Raw genomic sequence first — 14,752 nt, 5'->3', positions numbered from 1 at the left:
GGGTGCAACATCCCACATTCTAGGCAAGCAGGGAGGTAGGCCGTCCAGGCTGGCAGGGCAGACAGAGATTGGAAATAATCTATAAATAAGGTGCGCCTTCTAGTGATCAATTTCGGGGATACGATGACTTTTTCGAGATTTCACGTGACTCAGCACCGGACGCATCGAAGCATACCCATGGTATACCGCCGACCGCGTTCCTGGCACTTAGCCAAGTTGGCTATCTTCGAACAGTCTCAGGAACGCTGTCGGTCGTACTGACGTGTCCGGGGCTGAGTAATGCGAAATCTTTAAAAAGTGATCGATCAATGATAGTGCCCTCGGCAGTTTATTCGACATCGTGCCGTCTAAACTAAGGTACAGCGCGCCGGCAGCAACGAGTGATGTCGGCGGTCGTCGAGCAGAACCTGGTGCTTACATCTGCACGCATACATACATGCGTCATCTGATCATCGAGATGCGCTTTCGACGACGAGGTAATTTCTATAACTTACCACGTTTATCCTCTACTAGCGCTCCTGCAAACTGATCGACGACCTCGTGCCTCTCAATGGAAAGACGACGTCCAATAATCGTGCGCTATCTGACACCTCGAGCGCCACAAGGTGTCGCGTGAACAAAAAGAAAAGAAAGAAAGAAACGAGATAGGAAAGCCGCACAAGCGGTATGAAATACAGGAGGGAACCAGAAAGGTGGTGATTGTGACCATGTTCCTCTGGCCATTCTTTAGAAGAAAGGTGACGACGTCAGTTAAGTGCGCAGTTTTTTTTTTTCGCAGTTTGTGCTGTTTACGTCCCAGAGTAGTACCATAGATATGGTAGTACCAGCGTGTTGCAGTTTGCCAGTTGGTTCTGTGACGTCGTTGAACACTGCGCTGCGAAGCAATGCTTTCGACACGGACGTGAAGAACTGAGACATTAGAAAACATGACGCGCAGACTCTCGACTGTTCTGTCAATGTCATAAAAACAGTTATTTGCGCTTCATGTGCGTCTAATGTCTTTCTTCTTTACGTCCGTGTCTAAAAGCACTCCTTCGCTGCGCAGTGTTCTAACAGAGCAATGCGTATGGGATAACATAGACGCCACAGCGGAGAGCTCCGAGACAAACTCCCGGACATCTGAGTTGCTTTCCCTTGCTTATCAATGTGAGTGCACGGGCGTTTTACCTTTCTTTTTTTCCTTTGGGTAGCCCCCATAGAAACGCGGCCGTAGCTACACTTTGCGAGCATCTGCAGCAACGATGTCACAGAAGCTATTTCTGATTGTGACAACGTTCCATCGTGATTCTCCGCTAACTTGCCTTTGGTCCGCGTGCACAAATTTGACGATGCTTGTGTACTACAACGCCGGTTACTTTCTAGCCTCCCTCTGTTTCTGCCTTTTATGTGCAATCTTACGAGCGATCTGCGCTCCAAGCTTTACGCACTTCATGCGCAGCAGAAGTGACAGTTTATCGCACGCTGCGCAATCGTGAGTTGTATGCCGAACCGACGGGCGAAGCGTCAATCACGTAGCGCGCACGCTACCGTGCATTTTTGTGAGCAGATGCGTGACAGGCCCTCCGTTGGAAACTGTTCGCACAAAGAAGACGACGCCTTTTCCGCCATCGGCCGCCATCATCATCGCCAGGTTACCGTTCCAATAAAAGTGACCAAAGAGGAGCCGAGACTGTTGATAAATGGTATGGCCACACTAGTTATGAAATAAATTGGCTACCGCTTTTTAATATGCAGCTCCGCACAAAGCATCTGCTCACTCTTGGCACCTGGAATTAGAAGAGGTAGGCGCAGTGATGAAGACGGAAAAATTAGAGAAAAATAAGACCTATGGCAGAAAAATAGCACACAACAAGATTAGCGATTGAGCACTAAATCATGCTACACTGTAGCCATGTAGCCAACATAACGGCTTCAGGCGCTTCCGTGACAGCCCATTTAAGATTTATGAAGTTACCCTTTTGCTTTTGCGCCACCTCTGGCATTTTTTTTTCGCCCAGAATATCGCCGTATGCTTCCCCGCGTGTCCCACTTTTGCAGATGAAGGAGCGGCTCTTAAGACAAACTACGGCCGTTGCTTCTGACGTTAATTATTCGGTACCCCCGGAGGCCATCGCTGAAAACGAGCTTAGCATTCAGCTCCCGTAGCCTTTGCTGCGATTACACAACACCGTGCTGCCAAGCGCAGCAATAAAAACAGACTGTGAAGGATAGAGCCCATCTGACTCCATTACGGGCCAACGTAGAACTTTTGTATAGTGAATTATGAAGTACTTGCGCCTACTTGCAGTACCAGTCCGGGATATATGAAGCATATCCTGAAACTCCGTAACGTAAGTATAAGTGACCTACGCATCGCTGTTGTAACGAGAAGTCAGAGGGGTTGCCACTGAGTAAATTTTGATGCGTGTTATTGTGTTTGCTTTATTCTTTGTTTAATAATTTGGGGGGAAAGGTGGAGGGGGGAGAGGAGGGCGACAGCACTGCTGAATCTTTATGTTGGGCAAAGCAATTCGCACCGTGTCTTCCCACTCCCACAGCGCAGCCTTATTCTGCTTGAAATCCCCTTAATCATGACTGCTGTGCCTTACGCTCACAGCTCGAGTAAAGCAACTTTTCTCTGGGCACATTTTATATGTTCCCCAGGCACACATCTGCGGACGGATACCGTTGTGAAATATGTGCGCATATTCGATTATTATTTTTTTTCTATAGCTTAGAGTGAGCTTTGTAGGTTGACTGGGATCCCAGCATTTGGAGGATTTTCAGTATTCACGTGTGCAATATGCACACGTTGTTATCGCTCAGTTTTTAAAAGGAGGCGCTTTTGCTACACTCGGACGAGGCAGTATTTCGCAACAAGCACTAATGTATTACGGAAATGAACACTGTCAGGAAACACGGTGCCTCATTAGTACACAATGAAGCTGCGCTCCAATATAGCCATTTTGCGGCAAAGCGGCTCATAAGTAATAACTTACAGCCGCGTTTTCCGAGGTAAAACGTGTGCCGAGCCGTCTATTAGAACCCGGTACGAAAGCAGTGTCATTAAATTTCTTTTACATTCTCTTTAACGCGATGGCGTTAAAGGCCTCATGTCGCATGCAGGAAATCCAGTGTCGGCGTCGGCGGAGTTGTCAGCGAGCGAAAATTGCCCTATATATTTATATATCTGTATTTTCTTTTCGAGCACGCTTCCCTGAAGCCGCGGCTTTTTTTATTTATTCTGCGACTTCTTTCTTTATTTATTTTTTATGTAGCAGGTACATGCACTGAAGCGTTCTTTTTTTACATCAAGAGATGGTAGGTGTGGCAGAAACGCCTGCAGCAAAGACGGGTACTTATATAGATGTGCGATTCTCTTTCTGTGTGTGAGAAAAGCTGTAAAAAAATGTATACCTGTATGCCATGCCTTGCTATATGACATGCGGTATGTGTAGGTTATATTGCCACACCATTCCGTCACTAAAGTTGCTCATACCTTGTCTTACATTCTTGACAAAGTTATTCCTCGGAATTTTGAAAATGACAGCCCGCAAGCAAATGTCGTGAAACAAAACACTTATAGAGTATGTCATTTGTGTTAAATTTTCTCAGACTTAAAAATTAAAAAGTGCGAAACAATAACAGAAATCTGAAAATTATGTAATTTTTTTTTGTCGTGGCTGTGCACTACCTTCGGGTGCGGCCCACGCAAGAGGCTGCGTTTCCAGCAGAAAGCTCGCCTTCGTGCATAGCGTTCGCCGCCAGCGCTGCAGTAAGAAGTTCGGTTACATAAGCTGCAGTTGCCGGGAAGCGTGAGAAGCAGTCAGGTATCTTTCAATGCTATCGCGTTCAACTCTCAAAGGCGAGGCGTCCTCCAAGTTTTATTATTAGTTGTTTTTATTATTCTTGTTTGCTGAGGCAGGCTCGAACAGCTCTTTCACACTCTTACAACGACTACAACTTACGGTCGCATCTCGTAGCAAGCGTCAACTCAACTGTGCTGTCCAGGCGCGCAGAAGCGTTCTTTTAAACTTTCAGTCATGGACCCGACATTTGGAATGCCATACGTTCATTTCTTGCGCCGTAAAGTTTCAAGTTGCGCTCGAAGACTTGATTTATTTTCTACCTGCGCATTTACACGCACATCCCCAAGGCGGAAGAAACTACAGGCAATGCCCTAGCTCTGTTCTCCTTGGATGACTTCCCCCTGTATCGACCTTAATCACGGCCAAATTACCGAGGTGCCGATTACCGAGGTGGTCAGCCCACCTGCAGGGAAAGCCAAATAAAACCGCAGTGTTTTGCTTTGTGATCACTGAGCAGGTTGTACAGTGCGATGCACTCGCGCACCGGTTGTGCCACAAAATACGCTAGCAGGTGCTTTCCTTGCACTGGAAAGCCGGCGTCCTTACTTTCTGCGAGAGGTACGCCTTCCATCAAAGGATACAAGTTGTTTTTCTGTGTTTCGGTTATTTGATCTTGCACGTTTTACTCGTGCTTCGACGGAAGCAGCACCATTGCACGCCCATTTCGACTTTCGTGGTGTCGACGGCACTGCACCAAGAAATGTCGTGAAAGCCCATCGTGCCGGTTCGAAAGCATACGGTTACTGTCGATCGTCGCGTTGCTGTGTCGCTGTCTTGTTTTGTTAATTAGCTATATGAAACAATGTACTGGCGCCTCGTTGGGACAATGGCTAGATTATTTTTTCTGGCAATAGTAGTTCAACATCGAGCTCGCAAAAAAGGCAGCGATGCAGGTAATCGTTTTCTTAAATGTATTATTCACACGTCTAATACCGCAGTTATCTTCCTGCAACCTCGGTTGGATAACTCCGGAAAGAGTGAAAATCGCTGGAAACCTAAGCTCTTGCGATTTTTTTTTTCTTTCTTTCTTGTCGCTTTCGGGGGTTGGTGATGGAGGAGCAATACGCGTAGTACATTATTCATGCGACACCACTCTTTTGAACACATCTGAAAGAAACCCTTTTGTTGCTTCAGAAAGGAGGCCTTTAACTTGCTGAGCTTGGAACCGCTGCCAGCCGACACATTGCTGAGACATGACAAAGACATGACATGACATGACAAAGAAAAGACATGAGACATGACAAAGAAAAGCATCGCCCTGCCCACCCAGTCTAGATTGCGATGCGAACGACGATCTTACACCGGAGTCGCAATAGCCTCAAATTCCACTCTCTTGAAAGACGCCCGGCGGCGGAGATTTTCATCTCCAGCTCAAAGGAGAAGCGCAAAGGCATTGAAACGAATCACGCATGCCACGCTGGCTAGCTGTTCGTTACTAGCTGTTTCAGTCGGAAGCTGCTTTACCCGAAATCCTCCTTCCAGGTGTTACGGGTTAGGCTTACGATACAGCTTGACTAGTTTAAACGCTTGAGGAGTGCCTCTTTCTTCGTGCGAAGCTGCATAGACAGGCTGGTGAGAGAGAGAGAGAGAGGGGAAAGGGGAACGGCAGGGAGGTTAACCAGAGGGGAAGATCCGGTTTGCTACCCTACTCTTGGGAAAGAGGGGAGGGGGTAAAGTGATAACAAAGTAGAGATAAAGTGAAAGTATTATTAAGACTATTAGGAGCATTCGTTGAGGAAAGGAAAACCAGAAGGCGCGGGGGAGCAGATGTAAGGTCTGAAAACAGGTATACCGTCGAGAGACATGAAGAAATAGGGAAGCAGATAAATATTTACGACACTAAATTCAGTCAGAAGTGTAAAAAAAATTTAACCTCGAGTTCATTAATAACTATAATAATAGTAGTTCAATAATTAAAAACATTAATAACAAAGGAATAACATGTTAGATCTACTGAAAAGAAACGGAATGTATTAAGCATTTAGACGAAAAAGAAGGGAAGGCAACATCGTCCCAAAATGTAGAGGAGGTTCTTGTAAGAGATCCCTGATTCTCGATTTTAATCAAAGCGCGCTGCGCCTAACCTCGCAGCCAGTGTATTCGGCGAGACGGTCAATAGTTTAGTTGGTGTTGCGAAAAAGCTAAAGTATTACCGACGGCTCATCTTCGCAAGCGCTCACCTCTAAGCCTCTTCTCTTTTCTCTCAGCTTAACCACAACTGCCGCGCTCGGTATCTTTCCTTTCAGACGCTGTTAAGTAAGGCAACAAATCCCCTCTACACGACTACTGCATCGACGCCACGCATACAGAGCAGCCTCTCTAAATCGATTCGGGCTCTTTTTAGAGCGCCGACAAATCCGCCTCAGTCCTGGCTCGTTTCTTTTGCGAAGCCAACGCAATCTCCCTTTGCCGCCTGTTCCTTTAGTTATGTCCTGCTGGATCTATTTTAGTTTATTCTTCGCCCTCTCCTTCTTTTGTGTTTCTTATATCAATGTTGCTTTTTTTCTTCTTTTTCTTCCTTCTTTTTAGTTCCTTTCTTCCAAGGTAGCAAACTGGAAACTCTTATTTCTTTAACAGCCCTCATTCTTTGGTCAAATGTTTACTTTTCCATGCATGTGCCTCACTTCCTCGCTTTCGCTTTCAACTTTCTGGTTCCCCTTGCCTCTTCTCTAGTGCGGGTAGCAAACTGGATATTAACCTTCCTGTTAACCTTCTCGCCTTTCGCATCTCATTTCTCTCTCTCGCTCTGTCTCTCGCTCTCTCCCTCTTGGCGAGATTGGACGCACGTGCCAAAACATGGCACACAACAGCCCGTTTCAATATGCAATACACGGAGCCTGAGCCATATTATTTGATTAGTCGGATAAGTGAGGAGGAAAAGGCAGAAAATAGAGCGCTTACATCAAAAGAGCAATTCCGCACAGCACATATAAGGGTTCTATTCCACGTTGATAAAAAATCGCGGCTCCGGGAGCCAATACTATACCTTCCGTGGAGGAGGTTGAACTTGCAAGAAAACTGCCCCTGGCACGTAAACAAAGCGCATCTGTTCACAAAGAGACTCTTCATTTAACTCACGAAATTTTATTACATATTGTCTTTATCTCCACTTTTTAGTTCAGTCTTTCGCGTCCAATACATCATCTCACTAAGTACTCTGTTTATTCATCATCGTAGCCCGCCTGCTGCGCAGGCAGGCTTTTAGCAGTTGAGCTGTGTTCGTAGCTGCCTCTCATGCGCCGTTGACGCTTCTCTCTAATTGTATGCGACAGCCGTCACTTTGCCGATGACGGTATTCTTCTAATCGTGCCATCAAGCGCACTTACGAACGCCAGAGGGCAGATACCGGCTGACTGACGATGAGAGATGACGACATCATTGCTGACGCCCGCTTTGTGGATGAAACAACAAAGTAATATGGCCCTCTATCACAAGCGAATGCACGCCGAGCAGTTTAAAGCACGCTACGAGAGCGCCATCTGCTCGATGGGCTAGGATGAAACATGCTACTGCTCCCGAGGGCTCGGCTGAGTCGAAATCACTAGATTACGCCAACAACCTCCCATAAACGCTAATGACGCAGTATGCGACAATGAAAGCACCCGCGCAGCGTACGGGCATGGAAGCCGCGACATAAGACGTGCTAAATTTGCCGCATCAGAAGTCTGAGTAAATTGAGCAGCCATAGTTCTCGTGAGTAGCCATCTGCTACTTGTTTTCAGTCCGTTCTTTTTCTTTCTTCTTTCTTTTTTTGCCACAGGTCTGTGTTCCACAGCTCAATTGCGTTGTGCCTAATCCCTTCAATTTTTGCGTCGTATATATTTGCTTTTTCAAGTCTGTTCTTAGAGTGTTTTGGTATGCATGCAACTTTGCGGGACTGTCGTCTATATTGGCGGCGACCGGAGATGCGAATATGTGCAGCAGGCAAATAGCATCGTTTGTTGCGCCCTCTGACATAGATGAAGCGGTATTTCTTCAAGCGCGTGTGTTGCAGTTTGAGAAAGGCAGAGGGTTACGACACGACACTTGTTTCTTGCCTCCTTCAAAACAACTTCCGCTGGAATGAAGTTTCTTTCGAAATCCCAAGAAACAGCATATCGAACTGATTACGAAAGGTACAGGCGCGGACAACCGCAACTGTGGTTGAATTATGAAATGACAAGAAATGTTCCGTTCAAAGCGCAGCATTTATTCTTTCCTTAATGTTCGTGTAGCTGCAGTGAAGGACAAGTACCTACGCTTACGCTCATTGCCTTGATTAGTATGCCTTCACCGCGTCACGCTTATTATGGCGTACGCGAACTACTTTAAACACAAATTTTAAGTACAAGGTGTTGAGGGTGTCGTTTATCAGTCGCGACTTCGTGTAGCCCTACACTAGTAGTTTCTTTTTCTCTCTCTCTCTCTTTGAAAGGTTGAGCAACTGTGTTAGATCATGCTCACCGAGTGCAACCTTCCTGATGATGATATTGAACACGTGCTGCGTCACTGCCACGGCTATACCACCACGCGGTTAAAAACTTCGCGTGATATGCGAGGAAGATGTAGACTATTGATTTCCACTGATCTCCTGTCGTATATAGGGGCCTGTGATAGAAGTGGGGATGCAAACCGAGAGACAAAGGTCCCGCTGTTAACGCCAATCGGGTTTTATAGGCTTTGTTTGACGTGTTGCCATCTGTGCTTGATAATGTTTTTGTTTACTCCTTCAAACGCCTTGTAGTGTATATTGTAGTGTATATACTCCTTCAAACGCCTTGTAGTGTATATTGTGAACCGACTACCGGTGAAACGGTGACTGCGTGCAGCTATACTTGGCGTCTCATCGTGGAGCGCACAATTAGCCGCATAGCGAACTAGCCATGGATGTGATTGATAATTGTGGAGACTGTTCGACGCGGCGTCACTTTAATTCCGGCTGCAGAGTCGAAACTCGGCAGAACAACGTGCGTAGTGTACTGTGTTCTGCTTTAATCTTTAGATTTGTCCTGTTGCTCTTCCTTTCCTCTTTCCTCCCCTCCTTCCTACCTTCCATTTCTGTGTTGCTGTCACCTCCCTTCAGAAGAGCAGGCAGGCGTTGTGCCCCTTCGGGTGGCAGTTGCCAGCCTCCTCCTCGCTTTCCCTTTCCTGTTACCTGTATATACGTGTATATGTGTTCAAAACAAATAGTAATAATACTCCTTCAGTCTTCTTTTTTTGCTTTGTTTCTTGTTCTCGTCTTGTCAATCCAAATACCACATTTAATGTAGCAAGCCCTGCATATCGCAGGGCTGGCATCTTCAACCTTCAATAAGCTCTCGCCCCTTCTCTGTCACACGCACAATTGTTTACGTAATATAATGGACACAAGTCGCTGTCGGTATCGCTGAGAGCAGGTGAGCCAGCCGATGCTAGCGAGACCGGGCGTGCAGCACTCTTCTTGCACACGTTGTAACGGCGCAGGCGCCCGAGTGCTCCTCGAGTGCCGCAACAGTTATTGACCAGACGGAACGACGACGGCTGCACTGATTGCTACATCTGCCGGCTTTCGCAATGGCGCGAGCATCTTGCCGATAGCAGAATGCACAGCGCAGAGACGGCAGCAAACTCCAGAGGACACAAACAAGTGGGCGTTTCTTCTTCTCCTCCTCCTCCTCCTCCTCCTCCTCCTCCTCCTCCTCCTTCTTCTTCTTCTTCTTCTTCTTCTTCTTGTTCTTCTTCATTTTATAAGCGGAACTGAGCTATTTGAGTGCACGAACGCTTGATTATACGCGAGTGTTTTAATACGAAAGCATTGCATGTCACATGAGGTAGAAAAGCCGGCGTCGCCCGCAACGAGTGGTAACAAAGATCGTCATCAGCGACGTCATCAGCGTCTTGTATGATGTTAGTAGCAATACATAATTAAAGTTGCAAAATAGAGGAAGGTGACTCAACGGGGAGTAAAGGGAATTAGGGTGAAGCAAAGTGAATGGAGGTTAATTAAAGTGGATTGCGGTGGAATATTGGTACAAGTTAAAACAAGGTGGATCAAGGTGCAATAAAGTGGGCATTAAGGTTAATTATTGTTAGCACAAATTAGAGCGAGGTGGATTAATGTAGCGTTGTGAAGGACACGCGACAATGTATGACGTCACGTATCGTAGACGTAACCAATTAATTGGAGAAGTTATTATGCTTTCCCATTCAAATCACGTAAGGATACTTAAGTAACTGTCAATTTTTTGCACATGGTCCCACCAGTGTGCGGCCACCGCGGCTGGGAACCGCACCGCTGAAGTCGCGTTCAGGAGCAGAACTCAGCCGCCGTCGAGCCACCGCGCTCGGTTATTTCTAAACAGTCTTTTATCTCAGTCCTGTTTTGAAAGCAGATGAGCCAGAGCGACCAGAGATCAAACGAATCAAATAGTTGCCTGATAGTAAATATGAAACGACAAATTAGCCTCAGGAACGTTAAAAATTAAAAGTCACAAATACGTTTGGCACAAGACAGGACGGAGTATATAGACCATCCACGTCCTGCCGACGTCAAAAAAAAAAAAAGAGAGAGAGAGAGAACACGGCGTTTATTATGTGTTTCTGGCTCCCGGATCGATTCTGGCGTATGCAGTCAGCAAAAAGCGCAGCCTTCGAGACATGGTTCTGTTATTCAGAGAAAGCCCGTCGGTGAAATTGGACACCGCCTCTTCCAGTGTAAGCTTCACCGGCGTACTGACTACTAGTGCACGTGGACCCACTAGCTGGAGATTTCGCTGCCGCGAGTTAAATCCGGAGATCCTTGGTCATTGCTATGAACCGAGAGCCTCGATCTCGCGCTATGGAAAACTGGGCCACTTGCTGCATATTCGAGGCGCAAACGGGAACTGGGTGCATAGAGAATAAGAGATGATAAACATTTTTATTAAGCAAATGCAACTTTGGAGAGGCGTCCTCATTCCAGAATGCCTTGAGCTCGGGCCGCGTCCTGGGCCTTCGCAATCAGCCGTTGCTGATCCTCGAGGTCGGAGCTGGCCAAGGCTCTCTCCCAAAGCTCGTTGGTGTGGTAAGGGTTCGGAGGATTTAATGGTGCCTCTCTGCAACCCCCTACTATGTGCCTGAGGGACCCGAGCTCTCCGCAGAAGCGGCATTGCGGAGAGAATTGTGTAGGGGCTATGAGGTGATTTCTGGTTGGGTGAGGGAATGTATTAACCTGTAGAGCTCGGAGGAATCGCTCCTGCTCTCTAGGTAGTGACTTGAGTGGGGGTGCATATGTTCTGCGGATTAGCTTGTAGTGTTGTGTGATGTCTTGGTACGAGACTAGAGGGTGCATGCGCTCGGGTTAAGATTCCTCGGCGTCGGCTCGATGGGTCAAATCTAGAGCCACGTGGTTGGCGACCTCGTTGCGAGGAATGCTGTGATGAGCTAGCGCCCAGATGATCATGTCTAATCTCGTTGGAGGCTTTTTATTGATTATCTTGAGCGTAGTGGTATGAATTCTGCCGCTAGCAAAGTTGCGGCACGCCTGTTTGGAGTCGGTCACTATGACTTCAACCTCTGTTTGGGAGAGCGCGAGGGCTATGACCGCTTCCTCGGCTTGGAGGGGATTGTTTCGGGTGAGCGAAATGCTGCTCCGATGTTCTTTGTTGACGACTACGGTGGCTGTTGTGGCTGCGCGTCTGGGGTAAGACCCCGCATCCGTGTAGACTGTAGAGGGTAAAGTCCCGTATTGCTTGTGTATGGCCAGGGCCCGGGCCTCCCTTCGCGAGGTCCACTGGGTGCATGTGGCGAGGTAGAGGACGTACGGTGATGTTGCTCCGCATGGCATGGGGTAGGCTCACAGTCTGAGGCGGCGGATGACTGAGAGGGGCAGAGAGCCCCAGGCGTAAGAGAATGGACCTCCCCGCTTCCATAACCGCCAGCCTTGTTCGCTGACTGGATAAATGTGCCTCGATCAGCTCCTCGGCCGTGTTGTTCACTCCTAGTCGTAGTAGGTGTTCTGTGGTTGTACTGATCGGCAGGCCCATCGCCTGCTTATATGCCTTTCTGATCATTGTGTTGATTTTCTTGAATTCCGTCGCGTTGAGTAGTGCGTATGGAATATCGTAAGTTATTCGAGACGCGACGAAAGCTTGGACAAGCCGAAACGTGTCCGCCTCCCCCATGCCTCTTGTCTTGGTTGTTATTTGACGGATCGTGTGAGTAACTTGGGCTGTTGTATTCTTAAGCTTGTGAATTAAGTGTTATTGCGATCCGACTAGAAAACCATTCCCAATATCTTTACGCTCTGAGACGGAACGATGGTGCGTCCCTCCAGTTGTATGTTGATAGTGGGCGAGTCGGATACGTGCTTCTTTCGCGGTGACACCAGGAGTAGCTTCCGACTTTTGGGGGGTGCAGCTGAGACTGCATGACTTAGAATAGTCGCTCACCACGTCTGCCACTTCCTGCAAGCGGCTCTCCATTGCCCCGATGGACCCTGTGGATGACCAGATGGTAATGTCGTCGGCATATAGGCCATGCCGGATGCCCGGGATGTTATCGAGGAGTGGCGGAATCGCTATTAGGGCGATATTGAAAAGGAGAGGGGATAACACTGCGCCCTGTGGTGTGCCGCGCCCGCCCAGTAGGAAGGGGTTTGTGGCTTGGTCCCCGACCTTTAGGATGGCTTTTCTGCGTGCATAGAGAAAGCAGCACAGAACGAGAGCTGACTGTTTCAGGCTGGGCCGATATGGCGAGTGACCCCAAGTTTGGATAGGAAAGCAAGAAAGTGGGCTGGAGAACTGTTGTGTGCTCTCGTGGTCATCGAGTAATGTCTTACGCGCTGTTTTACATGGACAAGGTTACTTTTAAGTGAAAATATACCAAAAGTGGCGATATAGGTGTAATTGGATTATTCGGGGTCCACCATATGCATTCCTCAGTGCGGTGTGCTGTCTTCCGCCTAAGTATGTTAGTTTTCAATAAATTAGTTTATAGCAAATATGATAACGCATGGCTGATGAAATTATAGGGCCCGCCGAAACCATCTGTTGACTTTCGAGTCTCAGTAATTATGCTGTTCAGATTTCTAATCGGCGTTGATGGCGGAGACTACACGAAAGCGGCGTTTGGTTAAGGTGGCTTGAAGAACTCCCAAACACTTAGCGCAAGTTTATTACACAAACAGAGTAAACCAGGTAAAACAACCGAGCAGCTTCAATAGGAAAAAAAACAACGGATTGCCCACAATTGCCACGCAGAATTCCAAGCCGATAAAATTTATAAATATTCATCTTGAAAAAAAAAGAAAGAGGCAAAATATGGAGACGGAAGACAATCACACGAAATGACAGAGCGCTTCACATTAGTTAGATTGAACAGGGCACAGTTTTGTTGTTTATCTAGTACTTCGTCAGTTCTCCATACTTTCAGCAAAAAATTGCCATCTAAGCTTATATGTCTGGCTTATACCGTCATTTATTTAATCGATCCGAGTGTTCATGCCTTCTCTGGCATAAAAAAAGAAAAGAAAAGAAAGAAAGAAAGAAAGAAAGAGAGAAAGAAAGAAAGAAGGGCTGGCTTTTCTTGTAATAAGCGCCGTGTGCGGCAAAATGTTTAATAGCCGGCACTTTCGCACCGCATTGCCAAACGTTATGGCGGAAACGATCGTATTTCTCCCGTGAAATAGTCGCATAAAGAGCGTTGCGCGTCCGAACTGACGTAAAAATGCCTGCGAAGAAAAAAAAAGCATTAAAAAAGACATATTGGCCGATCTTCTGCGATCGCTGATCTGCGAGTGCAATGGTGCATATAAGCCCCAACGAAAAGTGCGCTTCGGCAGTGCCCTGCGCATAGCTATACGAGGTGCAATTTAAAAATGTCTCTGTCGTTAGCTCCCCTGGAATCTTATGCCCAAACATTGAGTGCTGGTGGCACTGCACGTTTATCTCCTGTTTAATGTTTTCGCGAGCGCTTGAACAGTTCGAAGCTTGGCAATGGCCTTCAAGGTGCAACAAATGAAAAAAAAAATCACTTTTCTAACGTAATGTAACGCCGTGTGCCGCGAGCTGTTGCGCGCAGCGAGTACTGTAATATCTGCGGCATAATTCACGCTTTCCTCGTTTGGAAGCGTCTGACGTCAATGGGCTAATGAGTACGCGTTGAAATACGGACACACCTGGCGATCACAATAACGTCTTTCCAACATGACATATCGGTGAATTTCTCAAATTGCTGCTCTTACAGCTGTTGCTACGTAGAGAAATAGCATTAGCACGTGCTTCGATGAAATGGACCATATTAACGTGGCGGAAAGCTCACTCGGCGAAGTGCTTATTGCTCCGTCGCTCATTAACAACACGAGCTACTAGCAATGCACGATCTTGCCATCAAAGTCGTAACTCGGATCGTTCCCTTTTAGTAACATTGTTGCTTTCGCAACGGACACAAAGGGCTACTCTTGTGGACCTCTGTCTTTCATTCTTTTCGAGGCGTTAGCATTCTTAGCGTACTTCACGCAATTTCCGGCTATGTATCTGTATCTGTATCTGTACCTAATCTGTACCTAATCGTCTTCCCGCCTACATGGGTCGCAGTGTAGTGCGTGGTCGAATGCGTAGCGCATTGGGCTGCTGTGCTGAGATAACAAGGGCTCGAAGCCAACCACCGGACACATGCACTTGGGTCACTGAGTATGTGGCAACATGTACGCGTGTGACGCTCTTCAACGAACCTCTTTCACGCCGGCATGGCTCACTGTAGATGAGGGATTAGGTGGGCACCGCTGTTCGAAGAAACTTTTTCGACGCTGACTTGGAGAACTGGTTGTGTGCCACTCGGTCTGTGTTGGTCCGCAATGAACCTCTTTTATGCCCACTTCGGTTACTGGGTGTGTGCCAGAAGGTGTGTGCCGATCTTCAGTGAGCGTCATTTACGGCAACTTGGGTAACTAGGCATGTGGCACCGGG

This window comes from Dermacentor andersoni, chromosome 6 (assembly GCF_023375885.2).
Source record: "Dermacentor andersoni chromosome 6, qqDerAnde1_hic_scaffold, whole genome shotgun sequence".
NCBI classification, from domain to species: domain Eukaryota; kingdom Metazoa; phylum Arthropoda; class Arachnida; order Ixodida; family Ixodidae; genus Dermacentor; species Dermacentor andersoni.
The sequence above is the reverse complement of the archived record's forward strand: the minus strand, read 5'-3'. Positions refer to the sequence as shown.